We start from the raw sequence: 27,934 nt of genomic DNA on the forward strand, positions 1-27,934 counted from the left end.
GCCCGGCGAGATCGTCATTGTATTCCGGACGGGGGGGTATCACCTGGATGTCACTTACGGCAAGTGGGTGAGAGATACCAATCTGCCAGCAGATCTGCTAATGTGGAATTGCTTATATCTTTATCTGCTTATATCTTTTGTACATATGTGAGTGGCATATTCAATAACATTTGTAAACAGAATTATGCTATGTGACATCATTTTACCCTTACATGAGCAATATTTGGAATATCGGCAATATCGGCCAGCTCCGGGGCCAATACACATAAATCAGCAAAAGTCAATATCGGCAAAAGTCAATATCGGCCCTCAATATGTCGGCCTTGCCGATATTCGGTCGATCCCTAGTTCAAAGTTCAGCTGTTCCCCCCACCTGAATTCTCAGATAGATTTACATTGCTGGTCAGGATTGACTCTTGTTATAAAACATATCCAATAAAAAAAAAATAGTATTTCTTCATAACTTCATATTAGGCCAAAATGTATTTACAAACTATGGCATATATAAGCAAATGTATGCAGCTATAGATGCTATAATGTAATGGTGGTGATCAGTGACTTTTATTGGGACTGTGATAGGGTGGTGGACAATCTGGTGCTAACAGACACTGGGTGGGAGGGTCACTAACTGACATTGATGGCACTGGTAACACTACTAATATAGTGATCAGTACACTCACACTGTACTAATATGTACTACTATTAGGAGGTTGACTGTGTGCCTAACAATGTGTAATGTGTGCTGCTTTTTTTTTTCTGATCTTGCTGTTTTTTCTCCCTGTTTTTCAGAGAGAAGAAACAGCCAGATTGTTGTTTCCTGTACAGAGAGTTCTGTGTTTTCGCAGACACAGAACTTTGTGATTAGACACAGCAGATCAGCACGTTTCAGCCAAACTCATTGGCTGAAGTCTGCTGCCAAACTCGTGTTGTGTCCAATCACTCAGAAGAAGGCTGGTCACATACATGTACAAGACTGTGCCTATACCTGCCACCGGCTTGCAGTATATTTACTGTCAGCAGGTGGTTAAATGACTTTTTATATGGTGTGTGTGTTTATTTAAATTTAACTTTTGGGAGGGGTCAAGGGGTACTAATGTACTCCTGTACTTATTCCCAGGGCTTTTTCTCTTAAAGAAAAGATGCAAGAGTTCAACTGTTCAAAAGTTTTTAGTGAGTTGAGGTTACTCTGGTTGCAGGGAAGCCATACACATTCTATCTTTGGATGCCATACAACTCCCCTGCCAGGCAGCCATTGAAAAATTAACTTGACACATTGCTGCCAAAGTTCTATTATGCTCCATCATGACTACTGTGATTCTTTCAATTAATTCCAAGGTACAAGAGCATGATTGCATGCCAAGGTCACCATTGCAGTGTTCTATTATTCCATATTGCCAGAAACATAAATGGAACCAGACATTGATTAACATTGTGTACCTGTTTATACAGTGGTAGCACGGTACTGTCTGTAGCAGTAGCCATCAATTTCCAGCATACTACTACTGGGACAGTTACTAACATACTAGCACATTATGAAATACTTACCTTAGAATGAAGTCCTCCAGTGGTGTGTTGTCACCGCTGACACGGTTTCTATTTTCACTCGTTTTTTTTTTTTTTTTAGGTTCGTAGGCTCCAGCAGCTTGAATAGCCGAACCACGATGCGTGTGGGAGGCACTGCCACAGCACAGTGCTCTGAAGGAATGGCACAGGCATGCTGGCTGCCAAAAGAGCAAATATCTCCTCAACGGTGCACATTTAGGAGACGTTAATTTTACTTACAGGTAAGCCTTATTATAGCCTTACCTGTAAAAAATCACAGAACTGACTTTACTACTGCTATAAGGGGAGCACGGCTTGTCATACAGGTGTATCTACTGCTTATTGAAAAGCTTGAACATCTTAGGTTTTGCATCTGGTCAGGATAGCTGGCCATGTTTGATAACCAAACATAACCATGAGACCAAATATAAAATAAAGTCACACACCAGAGCTCAAAGATGCCTGAATGACCAGGCAGGAGCAGAGCCTCCTTATTGATTTCTACAGCAGAACAGAAGTAATGAAGCTCTGAGATATGCCTCGTACACACGTGGGAACAAATCGAATGCCTCGTACACACGTACCGATCGTCGGCCGACCGATCGGCCATCTTTTGTCCAGGGCTGTCTTGTCTGTTGAAAAGTGCAAAAGACTGCACACGAATTTTGTCGGCCAACAACAGCCAACTGCAGAAGTGATGCCATGTGATGGTTAACTTTCCTTGTCTTTTTTCTTTTCTGAGCATGCCCAGTCTTGCAAATCTGCTGATTGTCGGCCGAATTCTGTACTGACTGACGAACAATAGGCCGTTCTGGTGTTGGCCAACAAAAATTTTAATGCCTGCATGACAGATTCTGTTCGGCCGAAAATGCGCTGTCGGCTGTCGGAAGCATCATACTAACAAGCATACAATCGGCCGATCGGCCGTCGGCCAAATATTTTCGGCCGACGATCGGTACGTGTGTACGGGGCATAACTGATAAAAGTCAGCGGAGACAGAGAGCTCAGGAAGCTTTCCATTCACAGGATTCCAGGCAGGATCAACAGGTAATTTTTTCATTTATTCAACAGATATAACACAACGCTTTCACTGGTATATTTAACACACCAAAAAGGGAGAAGTATATATGTTTTTCTCACAAGGAAAATATAATTCAGCATGCTAGCCAAAGATCACATATTAATTATGCAATTGACAGCTATGGGCAAAACATTTTTTGAATCTGCATAACCACAACAACCAATGATTGATGCCCTCAATTATATTTTTAACAAGTGTTGTCAAAAACAATTAGAGGATGGAAAATGTTAAATTATGTTGGGGAAATTGGCCATTTCGATTACAAGTATTGTTTGTGCCTAAAATTTGACAGTTGATATACATTGTAATTTAATAGCGCATGTATGAATCAGTGCTGCTCTCAAACTGCTTAGAGAATTCTAAATTCAATACATAAAATCACTAGAAAAAGAAACAAAAGTGTTACTATTGCAATCACAATACATGAATATGCAAATACTAAAACAAATACAGAGATATGTTTATAAACTCCATAAATCAAAAGGGGAAAAAATCAGTGCACTATATCTGAATAGTGCAAAATCATATCATTCTACGCAATATGTGAAAAGTCCAAAATATCCAAAACTCCTATCTTCCAGTCAGCTTCAGCCAACATGTTTTCCAGCATGACTCCATTAGACAGCTTCGGTAACTATCCAGCAGGGAGATACTCCAAGTGATAAGGCTCAAAGCAGTAGAAAAAGGACCACAGTGTTAACTGCTTAACAATGATTTTATTGAAAATGAATAAAAGTGTAATCACATTTACAGTAAAACAAGGAGAAACTACTGAATTACTGGCAGAGGAATCGCACTGTCCGGGAGAAGTACAGAGCAAAACTCCTATGCAGCGCTGCAGTCCTTCCAGGTCACATTGAGCCAATTCACTCCAGGATCACCAAGCTCCACCCAAAATGTTTTGTCATGTATTATGACATCAGGGGTACACTCGACGAAACATGTGCACCATTACAGAGTTTTGGCTGTTTTTGACTTTTCACATATGGCACAGACTTTTGATTTTGTACCAGTTAGATATTATTGTTCACTGTTTATTTTACTCTTTGATTCATGGAGTTTATAAACATACAATGCCTTGGAAAAGTATTCATACCCCTTGAAATTTTTCACATTTTGTTAGATTGTAAGCTCTAACGAGCAGGGCCCTCTGATTTTTTTTCCAAATTGTATTGTAACTGTAATGTCTGCCTTCATTTTGTTAAGCGCTGCGCAAACTGTTGAATACTTAATAATACAACTAAAAACGTAAATGTATTTTATTGCGATTTTATGTGAAACTCCGACACAAAGTGGCACATATGTCTAGAAGTGGAAAGAAAATTATAAATGGTTTTCAAAATTTATTACAAATAAATATCTGAAAAGTGTGGCATGCATTTGATTCAGCCCACCTCAGTCAATACTTTGTAGAACCACCTTTCGCTGCAATTACAGCAGCAAGTCTTTTTGGGTTTGTCTCTACCAGCTTTGCACATGTAGAGAGTGACATGTTTGTGGAGAGGGTATTATAGTGTGGGGTTGTTTTTCAGGGGTTGGGCTTGGCCCCTTAGTTCCAGTGAAGGGAACTCTTAAGGCATTAGCATACCAAGACATTTTGGATAATTTCATGCTCCCAACTTTGTCGGAAAACAGGTTGGGGATGGCCCTTGCCTGTTCCAACATGACTGCGCACCAGTGCACAAAGAAAGGTCCATAAAGACATGGATGAGCAAGTTTGGGTCGAGGAACTTGACTGGCCTGCGCAGAGTCCTGATATCAACCCTATAAAACACCTTTTGGGCTGAATTAGAATGGAGACTGCTTCTCGTCCAACATCAGTGCCTGACCTCACAAATGCGCTCAGGAAGAATGGTCAAATATTCCCATAGACACACTCCTAAACCTTGTGGACAGCCTTCCCAGAAGAGTTGAAGCTGTTATAGCTGCAAAGGGTGGGCCAACTCAATATTGAACCCTACAGACTAAGACTGGGATGCCATTAAAATTCATGTGCGTGAAAAGGCAGGCCTCCCAATACTTTTGGTAATATAGTGTATATTGCCAATGTGTGGTCTAACAATAGATTATAATGACTGCAATGCTAATGTAATCTGTATGGTAAATACCGTAACAGTATGTACTCCTGCTAAATCAAATACATTCAAAATATCAACCATTTAGATCTCATATGCAGAGAGAGGATAACAAAAGAATGTGACCTTGAGAGGTTATCTCTTAACCTAGCACAGAGTTGTTCACACGCTCAGAAACATTTCATATATCTGGAGGTTTTTAGTGAATGCACATAAGGTAGTCAATAGTAATGGAATAAATGATGCAGGCATTGTTCAAAATCCAGAATCTCTTACAGGTATACTGTATGTGAATGTTTGTTTGTGTTCTGGCTGTATCTGAAGATAGATCTCTGACCTGATGAACAGGAAGACAATACACAACTGTAGTCTGTGGACTATCTATCTGCTTTATTATATACTGAAATAGAGGAAAGGGAAGGCCAGCGTGAACTGGAATGGAATGGAATATTATTTTGAATATCTGTTAATTATAGGTAACCTGACCTTGCCTCAAATGTTTTACCTAGATTCATTTACTGTGTTCATGTTTTTCAATTAACAAGAATGGTAAGTAGCCACACAAAGCACGGGCGTGGGTTTAATCGAATGGTTACAGGCATTTAAAGTGTTTGTTACCCCAACATGTTTTATTCCTGCCTGTTGTACCATGTACTTGTGTTATAAAGTATCCTGTTCTCTTTGCATTGCTTCCTTTGTGTGAAATTCTTGGTGATTCTGCCAGTCCTCTTGCTTTACTATTTCAAAATAACCATGCTAGGCATGGAAGCACATCCATTCTAGCGTGGTCAGTGTTCTGGCTCTGCTATGAGCACAAAAAAAAACCCCTAAAAAAACAGTATTTAAGATTTTTTTATATCTATACAAAAACATTTTGCCTTTCATTTCTATTTTAAACTGAATGGATTGTTTTACAAGGTGAGTGTTTACATATACTTTAAAGTGACCATGGTTTTGGCATACAGTGAGGGGAAAAATGGGATTTTTGACTTACCGTAAAATCCATTTCTCTCTCATTGACGGATATAATTCATGATATTCATAACCATTGGCTTATACTGCACCCTACAGGAGTAGGACACTAGGCAGAAAATAATTCTGGTTACACCCATGGGAAGTCCCATGGAGAATACTCCCTCTCTCTGCTATAGCCACTCAGTCTCAGGCTTTGTAAGCAGTCTGGGGACAGGCGCAAGTTGGAAGGAAAAAAACCTTGCCGGCGGGGCAAGAGCCGGACCGAATGACTTCGTCGACCCACTTGTCTTGTACCCGAGAAGTCCACGGGTCCTGAAACCAGCAAAGACATCCCCCCCTCCCCTGATACAAGTGAGGGCACACCTTAATGCGGAAAGAGTCTTGTCCCGGGGTCTGGAGAAGCCTGATCTTTGCTTGCCAGACAAGGTTTATTTCGATCCTCCAGAAGAGGCCCTAAAAGGCTTCAAGCCCTTGTCAGTCGACCCTGAGGGATGAAAAAACTTCTTACGAATTGAGAAGGAAAGCCCACGTCTATAATGAGGTTCCTTGCCCTTAGTAACCTGCAGAAGAAAAGAACTCTACCCCCCTGTGAGACCTTTAATGATGTCATCGGGGGTAGCTCCAAACAGGCGATGAATAGGAAGATCAGTCAAGGCATTTTTTGAAGTCTGATCCGCAGGCCAGTATTTGAGCCAAAAAAACACACTGAAGGGCCACTGCCAAAACAGAGAGGCGAGCCATCAGGGGAGCCGCATCCAAAGAGGCATCACAGATAAACTGCAGCCCCTGGTTCAGCTGGTCCGCCAGCTCGGCACAGGCAGGGAGGAGGTGTTCCCCCTCCAGGTCACGGTGTAGGAGCTTAGCCCACTCAGTGAGAGTTTGCGACCCTAGGGCAATGGTGAATACCAGCCTCATTGCGAACCAGCCAGAGTGTACATAGTGCGGGCCAAAGCCTCTGCCTTTCGGTCAGCCGGATCCTTAAAGGCCAGGGACTCTTCAACCGGAATCATGGTTGCCTTGTTTAATCTGGAAACCGGAGGATCCACCACCAGTGGCACAGTCCACTTCTTAAGAAGGAACTCCTCATAGGGGTAACGCCTAGTAAAGCGCTTAGGGACCCCACTGGGACTCTTTGGTCACCCTCACTCTTTAGCGACAATTCTGTCAAAACAGGCAGGGAAAGGAAACACCTTTGCCGCTTTGGATGGCTTGTGAGTACCAAAGGGCACCTGCGCCTCAGTTTCAGCTCCAGCTTCATCCTTCATCTTCAGGGTCTCACGCACAGATACAATCGGTGCAGCCACCAGCGCCTTTTTGTGCGTGGTCACAGACGTGGAGGAATCATCCTCACTGTCAGAGCATTCCAGGCATGTGGTTGCAGACCCAGCAGGGTGACCCACGTCCGTGGTGGCCAAATCAGGTTCAGGATCTGATGAGAGAGACGAGGCAGGGGAAGGCAGGTGGATGCTTTTTTCTAGCCTGCCACCCACAAGCCACCTCCACTCGGGACACAAGGGATTCCAGGACCGCCGTCATTGCATGGATGGATAGTTGGGAACCGGAGGGCCCCGCAGTCTCAAAGAGGGGATCAGGTGAGGAAATGTGCTCCAAAGACTCCATGAGCCACCAGGGGGAAACCACAAAAAGTGTAAAACACTGCTAAGGGACAACCCCCACCGCGCCGGCAGCACCACCCGGTCGCCAATCACAAAGCACCAAGCGATCCTCAGCAGAGAGGGAGAGACCCCACCAGACTCCCCACCCACAGAAACAGGCACCTGCAGCCACCAGGAGAATCTGTACAACACGTGCAGCGATCAGATAGTATGATGAGGGGCTCCAACCACTGAAATCGCCACCCACAGGGCTCCACTGTCAAGGCCGCCGCTATTTCCAATGGCAAACCACAAGAAAATGGCTGCCAGACTACACAAACATGGCCCCCATGTATAGAAACACACAGGCTACAACAAAATGGCGGCACCACAAGACTTACAGGGACCCAGGAGGGAGACCAGGCCTCAAGGATAGATCCAGGCAGGACAGGGGGCCCTGGCAGAAGCCCCCACCAGGTACAAACCCCCCCTCCGCACAATCGATTGTCTGGTCGCCGGCAGCGCACCCCCCCTGGCCCCCATTGCAAGGTATGCCCTGCTCCCATGCCAGGAAAGTGGCCAGACCACCTAAATAGCCCAAGCGAGGAGGGAGGGACTTGGCAAGGGGAGGTGCCTGCCGGAAAGAGGGGAAACCGGGGTCGAGCCATCCCAAGGAGGGGCCCACGTCCATCCCAAAACCCTCCAGCGAAAGACGGAGGACAGCTACTCACCATACCAGGAACCTGGCAGGCCAGACAGAACCCCTCTCCATGAAAATGGAGGGTTTGGCAGCCAGGCGGAACTCTGCGACTTGGGCCGAGACCCAGACATATGCGGTGCTAAGTCGCGGGCGACCTAGCACGGAGCTGAAGTCTGCACATGCTCGCTGGCCAGACTGGGGTGACCACTGGATCTAGATTACCCAGCCCGTCACCCAGTCCGGTAGTTGAGTGTAGATCTCACAGGAAAAAATCCAGGAGAAAAAAGTTTCTATCTAAAAAATGTTTGCCAGGACCAAAGATCCCAGCAAGGAAATAGGTCCTTACTCCTGACTAGGCAGAAAAAAAACTGAGTGGCTATAGCAGAGAGAGGGAGTATACCCCCTGGGACTGCCCATGGGTGTAGTCAGAATTATTTTCTGCCTTTGTACTACTCCTGTAGGGGGGAGTATAACCCAATAGTTATGAATATCAGGAGCTGTGTCCGTCAATGAATAAAAGAGAAAAGTATTTAATCCCTTGCTGATTATGTACATTTGCCCACTGAAAAATATATGATCAGTCTTTAATTGTAATGGTAGGTTTATTTTACTAGTGAGAGACAGAATAACAACAATAAAATCCAGAAAATCGCATTTCAAAAAAGTTATAAACTGATTTGCATTGTAATGAGTAAAATAAGTATTTGACCTCTTTGCAAAACATGACTTAGTACTTGGTGGCAAAACCCTTGTTGGCAATCAAAGAGGTAAGACGTTTCTTGTAGTTGGTCACCAGGTTTGCACACATCTCAGAAAGGGATTTTGTCCCACTCCTCTTTGCAGATTCTCTCCAAGTCATTAAGGTTTCGAGGCTGATGTTTAGTAACTTGAACCTTCAGCTCCCTACACATATTTTCTATGGGATTCAAGGAGTTGTAAAGTCTCAAGGTTTTTCACCTTAATGCATTCTATGCATTAAAGTGTTTGTAGCCTTGGGTTGGTATATGCTGCCAGCCACTCTCCTGTATTCAGCTATAACACACTATGTAAGTGTATGTGGAAAACAAAGCTTCTAAATACCATTTTTGCAGATATCTTCAGGCCGGTCACGTGACTCCTGGCCGCTCTTCTAGTCTGATCCCGGGCTACAGGAGAAGGAGCCGAGATCTCCCACTGACGTCAGCTGGGAGGTCACGTGACCACTAGGCTAGCAGCTCTGCTCCTCCCGCTGTAGCCCTTAGACGGGAGCGGAGAGCGGCCGGGAATCAGGTGACCGGCCTGAAGCTATCTGCAAAAATGGTATTTAGAAGCTTTGTTTTCCACATACACTTAAATAGTGTGTAATAGCTGAATACAGGAGAGGGTCTGGCAGTAATTTTTTTTAGTAGTCTAAATCAATACTAATAGCGGCAGGAGGGAAAGCTTTCAAGCTTACGCTCACGCACGCACACACACACACACACACCTGACAGGGGGGGGGACACAGGACAGAACGGATGACGGAGACACGTATCCTGACCACGATCCAATAGCTCAACAGCCATGATAAACATGGTCTGCTCTCAGGGGGAAGTCAGGACCAGGCAGGATCAAACAAGTACTGTAGGAGATACAAACAGGTAATAAAAAAAACAAAAGCACTATGCTACAGCTTGCACATTAAAGAGGCAGGAGCATCATTTTTTTTTTTTTTGGGGGGGGGGGGGGTAACAACCACTTTAAGGTGAAAATGCTTCTTAGTTGCAGCTGTCCCCCAGATCCCCTGTTATTCTTACCTGAACTAGAACGTTCCAGTGACGAGCACGAGCCCAGCGGCTCCAACCGGGGACTCGGGTCCTCATTGGATAGATTTGATAGCATCAGGAGCCATTGGCTCCCACTGCTGCCAATCAAATTCAGTGACACGGGAGCGGGGGGTGGGGCCGAGTCCTGCTGTCGGTGTCAAAGGACGCAGCAGCGGAACTCGTGAGCGCGCTCGCACGGGTGCCCACATGGAAAGAGGCTCTCTGTAGGGGCACCCGATAAAGAGGAGGAGCCAGGAGCACTGCCAGGGCAATTACAAATTGTAATTGCTAGATGACTGGGTTAGAGCAATGCCAAAACTGCAGGACCTACCATAAGTGGTTAAAGGACGGAAAACAGGTGAATCGGCAACAGGGTCATGGACAGCCAAGGCTCACTAATGCATGTTGGGAGGGAAGGCTGGCCTGTGTAGTCTGATCTAATAGAAGTACTACTGCACTGAGCCCTGAGCCCATCTAGTTGTGTTACAATAGCAAATTAATATTTGCTATTGCCACACTGATTCTCCTCCCGGCCAATCAGGAAGTGGGTCCTGAGACCAGTTTCCGAATTGTCCAAAGGAGAAGGCATCCTATTGGCAGAGGAGAAGGGAGGAGACGGCTGCCAAGAGGGGACATGGAGGAGAGAGGGGGAAGCAAGGTAAGTGAACTGGCGCTCGGGGCCCAGGCGGGGATATGGTGTGGACTGGACTCTGGAGTGACGGGGACGGGGGGTCCATGGCCAGGTCCGTCAGCCGCCACTGAATATAATTGTTTTATTGGTATTATTATGAGTATTTGGATATTTACTGGTTATTTAGAGGGGCAGCATTTACTTGTTTGGACACCTAATGTGGCAACATTTATTCACTTACAGGGGCAACATTAATTTCTTATGATCAATTATTGTGGTAATATTCATAAGTTTGAATATTTATTATTCACCTAAATGAGTATTATATACTTTTTTAAACATGTATTGCTATTTGGTGACTTTAAAGGATAGCACCTTGCACAGGAGACAATTCAATTTTAGAAGTATCTACTGTATTATGTACTATGTGGATATTTTTGTGGACAGCTTTCTGTTCACAAGCAAAACGTTTTTTGGAGGATTTTTTTTTTTCATTAGCGGAGAGTTTATCAATTCACAAATGACAGAAAGTGGCATGGTTTAATGAATTCAAGAATGGTTTGAGGAACACAACAATGAGTTTGAGGTGTTGACTTGGCCTCCAAATTCCACAGATCTCAATCCCATCGAGCATCTGTGGGATGTGCTGGAAAAACAAGTCTGATCCATGAACGCCCCCACCTCACAACTTAAATTTAAAGGATCTACTACAGACAGCTTGTTTCCCGATACCACAGCAGACGTCTAGTGGAGTCCATGCCCCAACGGGTTATGGTGGATGGTCATAATGTTATGGCTAATCAGTGTACATGGAGCTTTGACTGCTACTTTATATTGAGATCTAGCCTCACCTTTTACCACCCTCTGTCATTCAACTGTTAAATTACAGCTCCTCTATTGCTCTTTGAAGTTCTGCGATTTGGCAGTTTAAGGACTAGTGTTGGGCGAACAGTTCGAGCCGAGCAAAAGTTCAGCCTGAACATCACCTGTTCTCCTGTTTAGAAAACACCCGAATTTGCGGGGCGCTTAGCGGGATGTTCGCATGCCGAGCGCCCAACAGTGCACTGCATGCTGCACAGGGCACAGTGAATAGCTGCCAAGGAGCAGGCCAGGAAGCCAGCCACTGCATCCTTAACAACGGATGAGTCATCAGCTGTCAATGGGCTTCCCCGCTGACAGCTGAATGAAAAAAAAAAACCTTGCCAGCAATACAAAAAAGTGAAAAAACGGCATGGGGGTCCCCCCCTTTCCAAACTAGATGTTCGGGTCTGGTATGGATTTTAAGGGGAACCCCACGCAACATTTAAAAAAAAAACAGCATGGGGTCACCCCAAAATCCACACCAGAGCCTCTTTTGAGCATGCAGCCTGGCAGGACAGGGAAGAGGGGGAGACGAGCGAGCGCCCCCCCCCAAACCATACCAGGCCACATGCCCCCTTTAACAAGGGGGCCCCCAGATCCTGCCCTCTCCACTATGCATTCACCAAAAAAAGTGTCAAAAATAAAGAAAGGAGGCAGTTTTTGACAAATTCTTTATTAAAAAAATAAAAAAACAGTGTCCCTCAATGTAAATCATGACGCCTGCCTCACCGCCAGACCCGAAAAAAGGAAAAAAGAAACACCGGCCAGTGACATTACAAGGAAGCGGTGCCACCAGGTGACATCACCAGTTGGCCCTGCCCCTTCCCTATTTAAAGAGGAGTTCAAGTCATCTGAGAAAAAAATAAAAGTCAGCAGCTACAAAAAAGTGTAGCTGCTGACTTTTGAAAAACAGCCACTCACCTGTCCCACGATCCATCAGCCCTCAGCCCAGCTGTCTTCACCCTCTGTCCTCCCTCGGCGGCGCTGGCATCTTCATAATGGGCACCCGGCTGTGAGAGCTTGTGGCTTCACAGCTAGGTGCCCACTGCGCAAGCGTGAGACATGCTGCGTATCGTGAATTGTGGATGCAATGTCCCAGAAGACTGCAGGGGGAGGTAGGGAGGAGAACTTCCGTTTCCCTGAGCACTGCGGCGCTTGGAACGGAAAGTGGGTAGCAGGTACCTGTTAAAATTGGGTACCTGCTCCCCCCCCCCAGCTCCTCAAAAGTGCCAATCGTGCAAGAGGAGCGGGGGACAAGTCCATTTTGAGTGGAGCTTTAAGAACTGTCAAACAGCAAAACAGGCAGCAGTTAGCCTTCGTCGTGGGCGGAGCGTTTTTTTTTTTTCCGGGTCCAGCAAGCATCGTGATCAATGACAAATCTACATCGCGGGACATTTATTTATTTATTTTTTTAATAAAGGATTTGTTAAAAACTGCCTCCGGTCATATTTTGACACTTTTTTTGGTGAATTGGTAGGGGTACAATGTACCCCATACTCATTCAAAAAGGGAGGGGTCAGGGTCTGGGGGCCCCATTATTATGGATTTTTTTTGGGGGGGGGCACGCTGGTTTTTTTTTTTCTTTAAATTTTGGTGTGGGCCGGCAATTTAAATGTAATTTTTTATAAATGGCAGTTTTGCTGCAGCAGGTTATATACACGGTATGGATGTGCCACTCTACAGGCAGACTAAGGTGACCCTCAGGGCACTATAGTTAAAGGAATTTTTCATTTTTATTGTTTCACTTTAGGCATCATTAAAATAACTGCTCCTGCAAAAATCTTTTTTAAAAATAATGTTTGCATTGATACATGTCCCCCAGGGCAGTACCTGGGCCCCCATACCCCCAATATGGGCAATAAGTTGTATATAAGCCTTCAAAATAGGGACTTTTGATTTTTCAAGTTAGGGTCCCATAGACTTTAGTACTGTAGGTGTCAGGGTTGTGTCCAAACCTTTGCGTTGTTCGAGAGTTCTGGACCAAAACAAACCAGGGGGTGTTCGGCCCATCTCTATTAACCACTTAATGACCGCCCCACGTACATGTACTTCGGCAGAGCGACATTTAAGTGCAAAATCACGTACCTGTACATGATTTTTTTTTCTATTGGCTCTGGGGCTACCTGCAATCGTTTGGAGGAATGACAGATAGGCGGTCTAACTATGTAAACAAGGCAGACTGTAGTCCTGCCAGACAGGAAGAGAAAGATCTTGTGTTCCTAATAATCAGGAACACAGATCTCTCTCTTCCTGCAGTCAGCCCATCCCCCATATAGTTAGAAAGCACTCCCTAGGAGCACACTTAACCCTTTGGTCGCCCCTGATGTTAACCCCTTCCCATTGTCATTTATACAGTGACAGTGCATTTTTTTATCACTAATCACTGTATTAGTGTCACTGGTCCCCAAAAAGTGTCAGTGTCAGATTTGTCCGCAACAATGACGCAGTCCCGCTAAAAATCGCTGATTGTCGCCAAAACGAATAAAAACAATAAAAAAAATGAAAAGTAAATCTATTCCATAATTGGTAGACGCTATAACTTTTGCACAAACCAATCAATATACGCTTTTTAGTTTTTTTTTTTACTAAAAATATGTAGCTGAATAAAAATTGGCCTAAACTGATGAAGAAATTCGATTTTTTTACATTTTTTTATTGGGAATGTTTTATAGCAGAAAGTAAAAAATATTGTTTTTTTTTTATATTGTCGCAAATTTTTTGTTTATAGCGCAAAAATTAAAAACGGCAGAGGTGATCAAATATCACCAAAAGAAAGCTCTATTTATGGGAAAAAAAGGATATCAATCTTATTTGGGTACAGCATCGCACGACCGCCCAATTGTCAGCTAAAGCAACACAGTGACGTATCGCAAAACATGGCGTGGTCATTAAGGGGGGTAAAACCTTCCGGGGCTGAAGTAGTTAAGGATAAAGCAGGTCAGCATCAGTATACACGGGATCAATCCCCTCTTTGAACCTTTGTGTGGTTGCGATCTGCTATGTTAGGAAAATAAATAAAATGAGCGCAGTTCGGGAATCTTTGTGAGGGGAGTCCAAAAACACTAAAGTACTACAGTTTTGACTAAATCATAATCATACTACAGCATCAGGCCTCAAACCATTAAGACGGTTTCCATTTTTATGTAGAAACCCATGAATATGTGTTACTGTTGGTTAGCAGAATAATAGTGGTGCTTTTAAAAAGGGAAAATGAATATATTTAATACATCCAACCTACTCCCCTCACTCATCACGATAAGACATTTGGTTCCATGCCCCCCCATTTAATTGCTTACAGCTTCTAATATAGAACTGAGCTACCTTTGATTCACATGGTCTGTATTCAAGTGTGGTGAAATACTCCTTAGTATATAAAGAAAGACTTGAAGCACATGGGCACGAGTTATAAATCACTTAAGAAGTGTCTCAGAATTATTCAGCTGCATCCGTTTCGCCACATATATATTTTTCTTGGGAAGAAGGAACAGCTCAATCAGTGTTATTTCCATAGCCTGGGCTTGTGTTGCCTACATGCGAGGGATGTGACACTATATATAAATTATCGTAGAAGTACTGCATACAATGTCCGTTATGTCCTGTTAGGCTGATAATAATGATTTACTGTTAAATGACAGTCTCTTTCATATAATACATGGCTTTGAGCTGGTCAGCACTCTTAAACCACAATGCACTCGTCAGCATAGTAATACATTCTCAAATGCTTATGGATGATGTGGATCTGTGGATCTGATGAAACTTCAGCAGATCCACTTTTTTCGATCTTTGAATGAATTGTAATGAAGTTTGTATCATCTAAGGTCCATGTTATTTGGATGCGGTTTTATAAGTTGTGAGGCCCCATTGGTATTGCAGCTAGTATTGTGCTCTTGCAGTGGTGGGGTTGGTGATCCAACTTCCACTAGGAGCACAAATGACATGTCTTCCATATGTATGTGTAAGGTTTCTGCAAGTGCTCTAAATTCCTTGACAGGTCCAACAATATACCAACAGGTTGAAGGGACGTTTTACTGCCATTAAATACAAATACTAGTTAACAAATATGTAGCACCCTGTACACAACTTGATAGTGTAGATAGAGGCTTGTTATAAGCATGGGAGTCAGAGGGTTTACTTTAGGTCAGCTTGGAAGGCTCTACAGGTCAGGCCTCTGGTACCTCCCCCTTGTTCTGGAAGCTTGGAAAAGTTTCTAGAAGCTAGTAGGTGGAGGTCAGAAGGTGCTGATCTTAGTATTTATAGGAATCTGGCCAATCCCCAGGCAGAAGGCCTGGCAGGGTGGCTGAACCATCTCATAAATATCGTGGAACTTGGACAGCAGGGGAGTTGGGTGGAAGATGGACTGCTGAAGGGCTGCTGAGTGTAGCCTGGGAGGGGGCCCCAGAGAAGGGGGGTCTGGCCTTTAGGCTAGAGGATGGATAAAGGAAGCTGAATAAGGAATCTTCGCTGTCCTGAAGTCCACCAAGACAGCCTGTATAACCATGAAATAAACTAGCCCAGCAAAAGGCCTGAAAGCAGTTACACCTACATCTGCAGAACAAGGACAGTGTGAACACCTCTACACATCCAGGGCCTAAAAGGGAGAGGGCTGCTAGGTGCCATACCCAACCAGTTCTTCCTGGGACAGTGCTCAAGAATCTGTTCTGGAATCCCTTGCTCTGGGATACTCTTCAAGACTGCCAGGTGGATGAACAGTTTCTAGCTGGGATCTGAAAAGGTACATTTATAGGGGGCCAAGTGCCCCTAAAGAGACTGTGTTACTGATGCATTAATGGACCGTTGCCACTCTGAAAGCAGAAGAGCCCAGTATCAATTATTTTTGTACAGAGAATAGGAAGTTTGTTTTCAGAGTTTGCTGTTACTATTCATGTTGGGTATCCAATATACTCCTAGACCCTATCCAAGTTGTTAACCTGAAATAAAACAACAAAAACAAGCCCATGGACTGGTTACTGACTTTAGATGCAAGTTGGAAAATGCACGTTGCCTGGCTGTGCAGACTATAGCTGGACCTAGAAACTCAACGGCTCCTTAGGGGGTAGCGCTACACATACGTTGATTTACTAAAACTACAGAGTGCAAAATCTGGTACAGTTCTGCACAGAAACCAATCAGCTTCCAGGTTTTTTGTCACAGCTTAATTGAGCAAGCTGAAGTTAGAAGCTGATTGGCTACCATGTACAGCTGCACCAAATTTTGCACTCTTCTTAGTAAATCAACCCTAGTGTGTCCAACCGGCTTTCCTATGGATTACAATGGACCTGCAATCCTGCATTGCTCCTGCTGCCAATTGCTGATGCCTGGGCACATCATTAGTATATAATGTCACTTGTGGTTCATGTTGCATTTTAATTGTATTATTCTTGATGAGCAGCAGAGGAACATCCACCTACACTTAAACATGTACCCAAAAATGGAACAGTGTCATTGCAACATTATGTGATGTACATACAGTATGTGTTGAGTCTGGATGTGTTGACAGGGCCGCTGATAGGGGGGAACAGTGGTCCTCTTATAGGGGGCCCGAGCACACAGGGGGGCCAACACAGGGAGGGGGGATTAGTGATGGACCACACTTGCAGAACTCTTCCTTCAGCGGCTGGTCTCTGCTGCCAGCTTTTATCTGCTGACTGTGTGTCTCCTCCCCCCCCCCTCCAGCCCTGGCTCCAATGTTAGCTCTGCTTCTAAGTTTGTTATTTCTGTAACTTTATTTCTCTCCCTCTGTCTCTCTGATCCCCGAGCTCCAACTGCCCAAGCCTGTATGTTTTTTTCATCTCATCTTCATTTTTATTTATTAACTAATTAAAACGTTTTTTGTCTTTTAGATTTAGCAGGAATTCTGTGAGTTATGTTGTATTTGTGTCTGCTAATAATGATTTTTTTGTATTCTTAGTGAAGTATAGCTTTAATATTTTCTTGGGGGGGGGGGCTGTCAGGTAGTCTGTACGGGGCGATTTCTATTAGCAGCCCTGTGTGTGGAGTCAGTGTGTCAGTTGTGTCGGCTCTCAGGAGCCTATAGGCAGAGAATGTGAAGGAGAACTCTGATATAAGGGGGGTCTCTGGTCACCAGAGCCCCCCCCCCCCCTACACAAGAGTCCACAGAGTTCCCTTTACATCTCAATCTGCATTGTTTCCCTTTACAGTGCAAGGACCTCTGCAGACCCTGATGTAAAGGGGAACTCTGATATAAGGGGGTCTGATCAGGCCCACGTAAAAAAACAGGAGAGACGAAAAAGGTCTGTTTACTCTAGGCGGCCTTAGAGCAGAGTGGACAAAGACATGTCACTTGCCCGTTCTGCTCCTATCAGCAGGGGATCTGCTCTCAGATCCTCTGCTGATGGCAACAGAATCAGCCCAGTGTGAAAGGGGCCTTATACATTTCTAAAACTGGAGTGTTCAAAATCTGTTGCAGCTGTGCATGACAGCCAATCAGCTTCTAACTTTAGCTTGTTCAATTCAGCTTTGACAAAAAAACTGGAAGCTGATTGGTTTCTATACAGAGCTGCACCAGATTTTTCTTGTTTCAGTTTTAGTTAATAAACACCTTTATATTTTTTTGTTAGGATCTACTGCTTTTAGAAAAAGGGAGGTCCACTGTAGGGCTGATTTTACCAAATAAGGATCACTGTGATTGGAAATAATTTGAGCACTTTTGAATGATTAAGTTCTATGATTAGGGGTATATTTTATGCTTGACATATGAGTTATTAAAATTCACACTTGAGCGATGTGCTTTCTTCCTTTTCTTCTTGCACTTCTATTATCCAGGGGGATATTTCAGTGTCCAGCAGCTCGAGGAAGTTATATAATATATTAACCTAAACGTAGGGAAATTATCATTATTATTTCTACCGAGTCTGCTGCCATGAATATAAGGTGACTAAGAAAATGTGTATTTGAGTACAGTATTTAAGTAATGGCTAGTATTCGCTCACCTGCATTATAACACTGACCCCATCTGTGTCTGAGTACCCTGTGCTCATCGCTGTCCATAACAGTGACAAGAGCCAGTGCAAAAGTAAAAGGGGGAAATAGTAATGACAGACTGAACAACACAATCAGAAGAGAAAGAAGAAAATAGCATGCAGGTGATTCGTTGTGATCCAGGTAAAAAAAAAAAAACGGCATGCTTGGAATGAGGATTTTTTATTTCCTACTGTGTTATAATTGATATAATTATCTCTGGGGGTCTTCTTTGCCTTCCTCTGGAACTTGACATCAGTGATTAACAGGCCAGACCCTGAGGAACGCCAAACATATGGATAATTTAAAAGTCATATTACCTGTGACCTTGAGTGCCATTGAAATGTATTATTTAAATATAATCTGCCCTTAGCAACTAATATAGATAATCTCTAAATTATATGATTTCAGTAACTGAAATATGATTTCTGCAATGGACTATAGACTGAGAACAGAAGTACAGGCAGTACAGAAAATGTGGTGCAGAATGCTGCTTGAGAGACAAACTGCAAGTGCAAAGAGACCAGAAAAACCCAAGAGAAGGAACACTATAGGCGCTTTTCCACTGCATGGAACCGAACGGTTCGGCTCGCTTTTGTGCTTTTCCACTGCTGGTACCGCATGGTACGGTGTAGGAACGGTTCGGTACGGTGCGGCGGCACTTTTCCACTACATAAAACCGAACGGTACAGCTCGCTTAAACAGTACCACCTCAGTTGTGGTTCCAACAGGGCCGTACCGGTACCATATCCCACAATCCTTTGCATGCAGCCTTGTCTGTTTGTCACTACTAGCCACTGATTGGTCAGAGAATCATTGTTATCCCACCCACTTACTTTAGTACTACATTAGTGGAAAAGCAAACCATACCAAACCGTACCGAACCGTTCCAACACCGTACCATGCAGTGGAAAACCAAACAGGGCCAAGCAGGGCCGAGCCGGTACTTGCAGTGGAAAAGTGCCATATATCATCAGCTAGAGGCAGTTTTGTTATTCATTGGGTTAGTCATAGGGTTATGTTCTCCCTTTCTTCACTCCCTCATAGTCCACGCATGCTGGATTTGTGTTACATTCTCCTTCATTTTGCTGTACTGCCCACACTACTGACATGCCGCATATGATGTGTTACTCCAAACACTAGGCCACAGTTTGTAACGTGTATTGGCAGTAATAGTAATAGCATTCTAAAAATCACTTTTGGTACAGCAGAAGTGACGTCATCATGCACGCAAAACCCAGAAGTGCTGTTTTTTTACATTGTTCTTAAAGTAGAATGCCCTTTTTATGATTCTGTGAGTAATATTTATTACATAAAAGGCTTGCTTTAAAAGATTTCACACTGTGGAGGTGTCTTTCTTTTGGTTTAAGTAAACATTTGTCGCAAATCCAGAAAAAGAGGATCTATTTGAGAGCTTTATTCCAATTGAATCCGGCTGATAATACAAATGGGAAAGAGTGGTGGAATAAAATTATAACACATTCTTTTGACCTACCTTTGGATAGAAGGGGTCAATAATGTTTGGTGATCCTCTGTATGCACCATTGGTGATTGGTTTAGAAACAAAGCATACGTTAATGACTCACTTTGTAAAAGAAGGCTTCAATTGTTTACAATGAGCCTTTTATATATACCATTGATGGTAGATTTAAACACACAGTACTCCTAAATGAAATGCGGGGCTAACTCACTTACTTGCTAAGAGGGTCATGCACATCTAGTGAGCTGTAGTAATATCACAGGAATCTTTAGTCATGGTTAAAGTTTTGCTAATAAATCCTACATGATATAGGATTATCTAACTTAGCATTTTTTAACCAGGGTGCCTTAAGGTTTCTTCAGGGGTGCCTTGGCGAAATCCCTAAAAATTTCAAAAAATTGTATACAAGCCAACAGGTGGATAAAGCCTGCCTTCTAGTTACACAAAGCCACGTGTTTTTATTGTGCACCATTACAACCTTCTAGCCCCCGGCGTCCTACCTAACAACCAGAAGGGTGTTGATCACTTGCACAGCATCCTTGCTTGACCCCCCCCCCCCACCCCTCTCCATCAACACAGGGGTCACATTAGCTAAGTGATGGAGAAAAACAGAGAGATGAGAAACACTGGAATACTAGTCGGTACCAGTGTGCAAAAGTGTATTTGCTTTGGAAGAATAAATCACTTCTAATAATAGGTGTCCTACGTGTGTCACAGCTGCCGCATTATGTAAAAATATTAGAATAGTTTTTTACATTTTAGAATGGGTTGCCTTGAGACTGTCCATAATTTAATGGGGGCCTTAAAACTATCCATAATTTAATGGGGGGCCTTAAAACTGTCCATAATTTTAAAGGGTGTCTTGACTAAAAAAGGTTGAAAAACACAGATCTAACTTACTACACCATAAGAGGTTTTTTTGTCTTTTTGGTGCGAGTATATCTGTGGGTCTATCTGTTCTGAAGCAAGCCGAAGTGGTCCTTGTATGGCTGTGGAAGTATTGGAGGAAGGATGTTTATGTTGAATGTTGGTTTGACTAAGAGGCATTAATGGGTATTTTCTAGGGGTAAGCCCCCCTATTTCAGTGTTTTTTTAGGGAACTTTGAAAGCAATTTATTTTGTTTAAAAGTTTGTGTAATACCAATTTAGTTTGAGGACTAACTCTGTAGAGATACTATACTATGAAGGTATACTTTTTCTTTTTACCTTGACCTTGGAGTCAAAGAAGTATATATCCCGGGTAACTATAGGCAGGACAGCCTAACATCTGTAGTCTGCAAAATTTTGGAGGGGATGTTAAGGGACCACATACAAGACTTTAGTAATGAAAACGGTATTATAAGTAGTAATCAGCATGGATTCATGAAAAATCGTTCGTGTCAAACCAATCTATTAACCTTCTACGATGAAGTGAGCTGCCACCTAGATAAAGGAAAGCCTGTGGATGTGGTGTATCTGGACTTTGCAAAGGCCTTTGACACCGTTCCCCACAAACGCTTACTGTACAAACTAAGGAAGGTAGGTATGGACCGTAAGGTGAGTACCTGGATAGAGAACTGGCTCCAGGGGAGAGTACAGAGGGTGGTGATTAATGGGGAGTACTCGGATTGGGCGGGTGTGGAAAGTGGGGTCCCCCAGGGTTCTGTCCTGGGACCAATCCTGTTTAATTTATTCATAAATGATCTGGAGGAGGGGATATCGAGTACAATCTTAGTATTTGCTGATGATACTAAATTAGGCATGCCAATATCTTCTATGCAGGATGTGGAAACCTTGCAAGCGGACCTGAACAAAATAACGGGGTGGGCAACTACATGGCAGATGAGATTTAATGTGGAAAAATGTAAAGTAATGCACTTGGGGGCCAGAAACCAGAAAGCAAGCTACTCACTAGGGGGGGAACCTCTGGGTGAGTCTAGGATGGAAAAGGACTTGGGGGTACTGGTAGACAACAGGCTTGGCAGTGGCATGCAATGCCAAGCCGCCGCAAGCAAAGCCAACAGAATACTGGGATGTATAAAAAAGGGGATTCACTCCAGAAATAAAGAGATTATTCTCCCGCTCTACAAGACTCTGGTCCGGCCACATCTGGAGTATGCTGTCCAGTTCTGGGCACCGGTCCTCAGGAAGGATGTGCTGGAACTGGAGAAAGTCCAGAGAAGGGCAACAAAAATAATTAGGGGAATGGAGGACATCAGCTATGAGGAAAGACTGCAAGCACTGAACCTGTTCTCTCTGGAGAAGAGACGATTGAGGGGGGATATGATATCAATGTACAAATACTGTACTGGTGACCCTAGCATATGGAACAAACTATTCAGAGAAAGGAGATACAATAAGACACGTGGCCACTCACTAAAACTTGAGGAAAGGCGGTTTAACCTTAAAGAGCGTAAGGGGTTCTTCACGGTAAGAGCGGTAAAGATGTGGAATTCTCTTCCACAAGCAGTCGTATCAGCAGGTAGCATTGATAGTTTCAAAAAACTATTAGATGGACACCTTAAAGACCACAACATACAGGGGTATACAATGTACGGTTAAAAGCAAACACACACACACATCATAGGTTGAACTGGATGGACTGATGTCTTTTTTCAACCTCACTAACTATGTAACTATGTAACTATGTAAGAAAGAGAGCAAGTGAAGATCTGCCATCCCCTTCCTTTGGTAACAAGTATGTCCTGCCTGACCTACTTGGAATTAAGGGGTCAATTCAATTTGATGAGCTTCCAAATTTTGAGCATTGTGGTGTAAGAAATGGGGTTAATTACAGCACAGGCTTTTAATTTTTTGGACTTGGGAGAGCAATTGCACCCATCTCAAGGAACCCCTAACAATTTATGACGAGGAACCTTTCATTGAATGCTGGCAAAGAATAACCCTCCCACGCTCAATAAAAAAGTAAAAAAAAGTTTTGCTTTTATGCACACTTAAAAACTGATCACTCAAACAAAGCACTTACTGTACACTTTGCTAACTGACAGAAGAACAGTTGAGTTGTCGAAAGCAAACAATCAGATTCTCTGCTTGTATTCAGAGTTGTATAAAGTACTCGAAACCCATACTTGAGTAAAAGTACAAGTGCTCGATCAAAAAGTGACTTTAGTAGAAGTGGAAGTGCTCGATCAAAAAGTGACTTGAGTAGTAGTACTAAAGTATTCAACATTTTTTGTACTTAAGTATTGCAAGTAGTTTTTTTAAAAAATTTTGCTACTCAAGTACTGAAAGTAAAAGTACCAGTAGTTTTGAAAAAAAATTGCTACTCAAGTACTGAAAGTAAAAGTACAAGTACTGTGTTATGTAGTTATTAAAGAAAGAAGTCAAAAGTTTGAACATCATATTGTTTTTTATCATTTCAAATGCAGCTTTTATTTATACATACAGTAGCATTTATTTTCGTATGCGCTGATAATACACATGTTTTGAGCTTCATGAAACCTGCCATCTACTGTTCTGGCAGTGGTAATTTTTATAATAGTAACGAGTAACTATGCAGCACAAAAAAAAATATCGGAGTAGAAGTATTGAAATCATCGAAAAAATATAGTGAAGTAAAAGTGGAAGTAGGAGAAAAAAATTCTACTCTAGGAAAGTACAGATACCGCCTTTCGGTACTTAAGTACAGTAGTGAAGTAGTTCTACTTAGTTACTATACATCTCTGCTTGTATTGTAATTAGGACAATACACAAGAAATGAAGGTAGAATGGGAATCGGTGGTTACAAGGACTGTTCTTTCCCTAGACACTTTTATGCAAGTAACTTTACTTATTTTAAAACTGATTGCAGGGCAAAGCAATGTGTGAATAGCATTTTTCACCTAAAGCAAATGATGTATTAAATACATATTATGTGCTTCTTTTTCTCCACATGCGGAACAGATAGTTTCATTAACCTGGGGCACGTTATGTATTAAGCATTCAAAAAAAAACAACCCCCATGCCTGAAATTACTTTATGAACTGAAAAATTCAGTGCAGTATTACAGAGGAAGAGCAGCAGCACTCTCAGTAGGAATAAGGTCACAGCACACCTCAAATACCATGAAATTATTCAGCGCATGTGAATAATTCATGTTTATCCATTGCTGCACAAATCACAGCACATATATCTCAGACAGGCCAAGGAAAGAGACAGAATCCATCTCTACCAATTAATAATTATAATGGCAATTATGTGTGTTGGTTTATACTTAAATAGCTCCTATGCTTACATTCTTGGAGGCTTACTTAAAGCGATATTAAAGCTTTGGACTTTTACCTGCTCTGTTTAGTGGTTTTGCACAGAGAACACCTGATCCTCCTCTTCTCGGGTCCGCTGCCGACCCAACGCTTCTTGCCCCTCCCTCCTGCCAAGTGCTCCCAGAGCTAGAAGCTTACTATGGGGGCACCCAGGCAGGCTCACTTCCAAGCTGCGGCTCTGTATGTCCATTCACACACAGCCGCAGCTCGGCCCCGCCCCTCTCTCTACTCACTGGTTAACTGATTGTAATTGACAGCAGCGGGAGCCAATGGCCAAAGTCTCAGCCAATGAGGAGGGAGAGTCCCTCGTGCACAGCGCTGGAGGAAGATGGAGCTCAGATATAAATTGGGGGGGGGGGGGGGCTGCTGCACAGAGAAGGTTTTTTACCTTCATGCAAAAAGACCTTTAGCCTTTATTAGCACAGTGCAGAGACCATGGCTCTTTTACTGTGCGCAAAAAAAGGTATAAACCCAAACAAACTAAGAACATTGAAAAGTACTTAAAGCTGAACCCAAGGCACAAAAACTTTGAAAGAATATACTTTCACTCTGTGTGCACCAAATGCCTTTACAGAACCCCAGATATTACTTTGTAAATGTATCAGTGACATCATTCCTGTTCCTGTGCAGACAGCAGAACTGTGGGAGGGGCCCAACCCAAACTACACAAAGGGGTAAGGACAAGACCAGTCACCCTAAACAAGGAGAGAAAGCAGCAGTGACTGGTCTTTATTATGGGAAGCTCATGCACATAAGCAAAGCTTTACACTGGATTACTGCACAGTTCTTGAAGAAATACACAAAGCATTCCAACATTCAAGGAAGGAAATATCTTATGTATGCATTTAGACAATATCTGCTGATCTCAGAGTTTTGCTTTAGGTCTCTTTTACACAGTCCATCACTCAGACGGACTCCGTTTATCTCAGCAGGAGGATGACAGCTGTTCTCTGTGCTGTGTGCGGAGACACAGCTGTCAGGTCCCCATGCATCTCTATGGGGGAATCGGATGGGAATGGACCGTCAATTTCCATCCGTCCAGATTTGACGGATTGGATCGGATGTCGGCGGATATGTCTCCGCTGACATCCGATGCCCCATAGACATGCATGGGGTGACCGTTCAGATCCGCCAAAAAAACAGACTGGCAGATCTGAACGATCTGCCTGTGTGCAAGGGGCCTAAAAATGATGGGACTAATGGGATGGGGATTGGAAGCAGGTGTCCTTCTATTTTTTATAAGGAAAGGTCTTAAAGGCAAACTCTGAGTCATACAAATATTGTCTAAATACAAGACCCATGTGTATTTTAACTTGAATCTTGGAATGCTGTGAAGTAATCCAACATAAAATGATTTCTGTACTTTGTTTCTGTGTAAGTGCTTCCTGTAATAAAGACCAGCCACTGAATGTCGCCCGTAATGGGAGGACCTGCTTGGTCTCACCCACAGCTATGTCCCTTGGACTGGTCATATAGCAGTGATGATGTCACTGCTACATTTACAGGTAATATCTGGATTTCCATGGGCATTTGATTCACACAAAGTAGAGTTGTACCCTTGATGGTATTTGACAAATACATTGTCTGTTGCATACATAGATGCAGGCTCAATGCAAGGACGCACTTGTCAATCAGTCTTGTGTATGTCTTCCAGACAGTGTTAAACTGACATGCCCCTTCCCCTGGCCGACATGCTTCCTCCCCTCAATCACAACTAATTAACTATCCTTCTCCTACTGAGCATTATGGTCAAACAGCAGTGGAGGGGGGGGGGGGGTGCTCTGTCAACCATGCTAGATCAGCATACACAGCACCCATCAAAATGCATGTAGCACTTTGTCCCCTGGGGAACAGAGAATGTTTCTGATAAGACTTCTTCTTTAAGTACCATAAGTACCTTATTCTCTCTTGATATAAACCTCCTAAAGGACCTTTTTCATTGCATAATGCTGTCAATCACTATTCCTAAACATGCCTGTTGGAGGGTAAAGCAAATGGATGACCTCATCAGTGTGTTGCCACTCCTCACAGTCCAATCATCACTGCTTAACAGTAGTGGAGAGAAGTGAGGTCACCAACCAAGCTATATTATCTGACTAAATGAAAAGAATAACAGAATGAAAAAAGGTAGACAGGTGTGAGTGTTCTTCTCATACCTTCATTTGTATTTCATTACTTGCCTGGATTCTGCATTAACCTCCACACCCCTTGGTCCCCGCTGTACTCACTTCTGTGGGTGATGAGCTCAGTGCTAATGCAGCTGGTGTAGCAGTCCGGGGTTTTGGAATCCCCGCAAAAATGTACTTGAGAAATAAATGATATCTTCACATGATTCTCTAACAAGTACCGCGTCCTCAAAACTAACAATTGTGAATAAATTCTCTTCCACAGTAACTACTAGGACTTTAATGGTACATTAACTAAAAATAAACTAATTGGAACCACGTATGTGAATTTTTATCTGTATACTATGATGGTCAGCAGATGTGTATAATTGTTTTTAATGAGTGATTTTAATTTGCATTTAAAAAATAAACTTTGGATACATTTTATACCAAAATTCACCATATTGGTACCATTAAAGTCCTAGTTGTTGCTCTGGAAGGGGATTTATTCATGATTTGGAATTCTCGCTCTTCTCCCTCTTTTCTCTGCAGGGCTTCCAGGACAGATCAGAGTGATGTTCTGTGCCAATGCTAACCAATCAGTATCGCTTGATCCGTAGCAAGAAGATGGAGAAGAACAGGGATTTCAAATCCCCGGCATCACTACAGCTTAGGCACTGACAGCTCATCACCTACAAAGGTAGGTCCAGCGGGAACCAGAGTTCTAGGGAGGTTGTACGTTGTTAATTCACCTTTTAATTTTATCTGAAAAAGTACCTAAATACAGATTGGCAGAAAATCTTGTGCTAGACTTTCTCTTTTGATAACCAATTCATATTTCAGCTACTGATGATTTTCCAAACTATTTGATTTTTGCTTCGGTATCAAAGCTTTAGTATGGAACACATCAGTCACCCAACTGTCAGATGTGGCCATGTCTCTAGATAGTCAAATCTCTTGCGCACAGGGGGTGCCATTACTAGAGAATAGGGAGTGTCAGTTAGTCAGTGTGCCTACATTTAACATTTCTTCAACTTTATTTCCTTAGCTGTATGCTATACTCTAAATTATATATACAGTATGTATATATAGATGTTATATAGCAGAAGGTGAAGCTGAGTTCTTAATGATTTAAATATTTCTGGGTAATAAATGATAATGCATGTATACATGCAGCCTGCTCTATATTTTATGCCTTTATGACCTTGGGCAAAGGTACACAACATGCACAATAAAACACAACTGCACACAAGCTAATTAGCATGGATTCTGCCTTTAATTTGCAATCCAAAGGCCTGTACTTGTTTACCTGAAACCTTAGTACTCAGCAATTCCTCCTGAGCATCCTGCTTTGATTCGCTTTCATCTGCCATGTTGCTTCTATGGATTACTGAAACAAAAATTTTAAAGTGCACAGACACGTTATGAATAATATAAGACAAGGCCTGGCTCCAATACATTCCCAACCATAAAGAACAGTTAACCCATGCATGGATATTTCTAACCTTTACAACCCTGAAGACTTTACATTTGCATGTGCTAGTCACAGGGAAAAAGATTATACAGATAGATAATAAATGGTATATATTGTATTTACAGCAGGCCAAGGTTCTTACATTGAGCCCTTAGACATAAGGGCCCAAATTTGCTTAAGTGCACCTGTATTGTACTTATACGAGACTATATATGAAATAATGAAATCAAGTAAAGGGGTAAGAAGGTGAAAGCTGTAATTTGTTTGATCAGCTATGAAAGATTTTTTATGTATTTTGGAAGTATCACATGTAAAACCTATTGTAGTACCTGTTACCTGTACCTGCTACTGGCTATTTCACACCTCCCTACATTGTGATATGGGAAAGAGTGGCATCTTTTAAATGTATCTA

The 27,934-nt window shown here is 42.9% G+C and overlaps 1 protein-coding gene across 2 annotated transcripts in view; it reads right to left on the bottom strand.

Annotated features, from left to right (window-relative positions):
- The window catches only part of CRACD (capping protein inhibiting regulator of actin dynamics), a 273,094-nt gene that overhangs the window by 126,244 nt on the left and 118,916 nt on the right, over window positions 1–27,934 (bottom strand). The window contains exon 1 of one of the 2 annotated variants that reach the window (XM_082264865.1): window positions 27,358–27,409. The exons of the other annotated variant lie outside the window; for it this stretch is intronic. The gene's annotated coding sequence lies outside the window, so the exon portion shown is untranslated. Of the gene's footprint in view, window positions 1–27,357; window positions 27,410–27,934 lie in introns of those variants that run through there. 2 annotated transcript variants of the gene reach the window in all.

The sequence above is a fragment of the Pelophylax lessonae genome (assembly GCF_965119305.1).
Source record: "Pelophylax lessonae genome assembly, chromosome: 1".
Classification (NCBI taxonomy): Eukaryota; Metazoa; Chordata; class Amphibia; order Anura; family Ranidae; genus Pelophylax; species Pelophylax lessonae.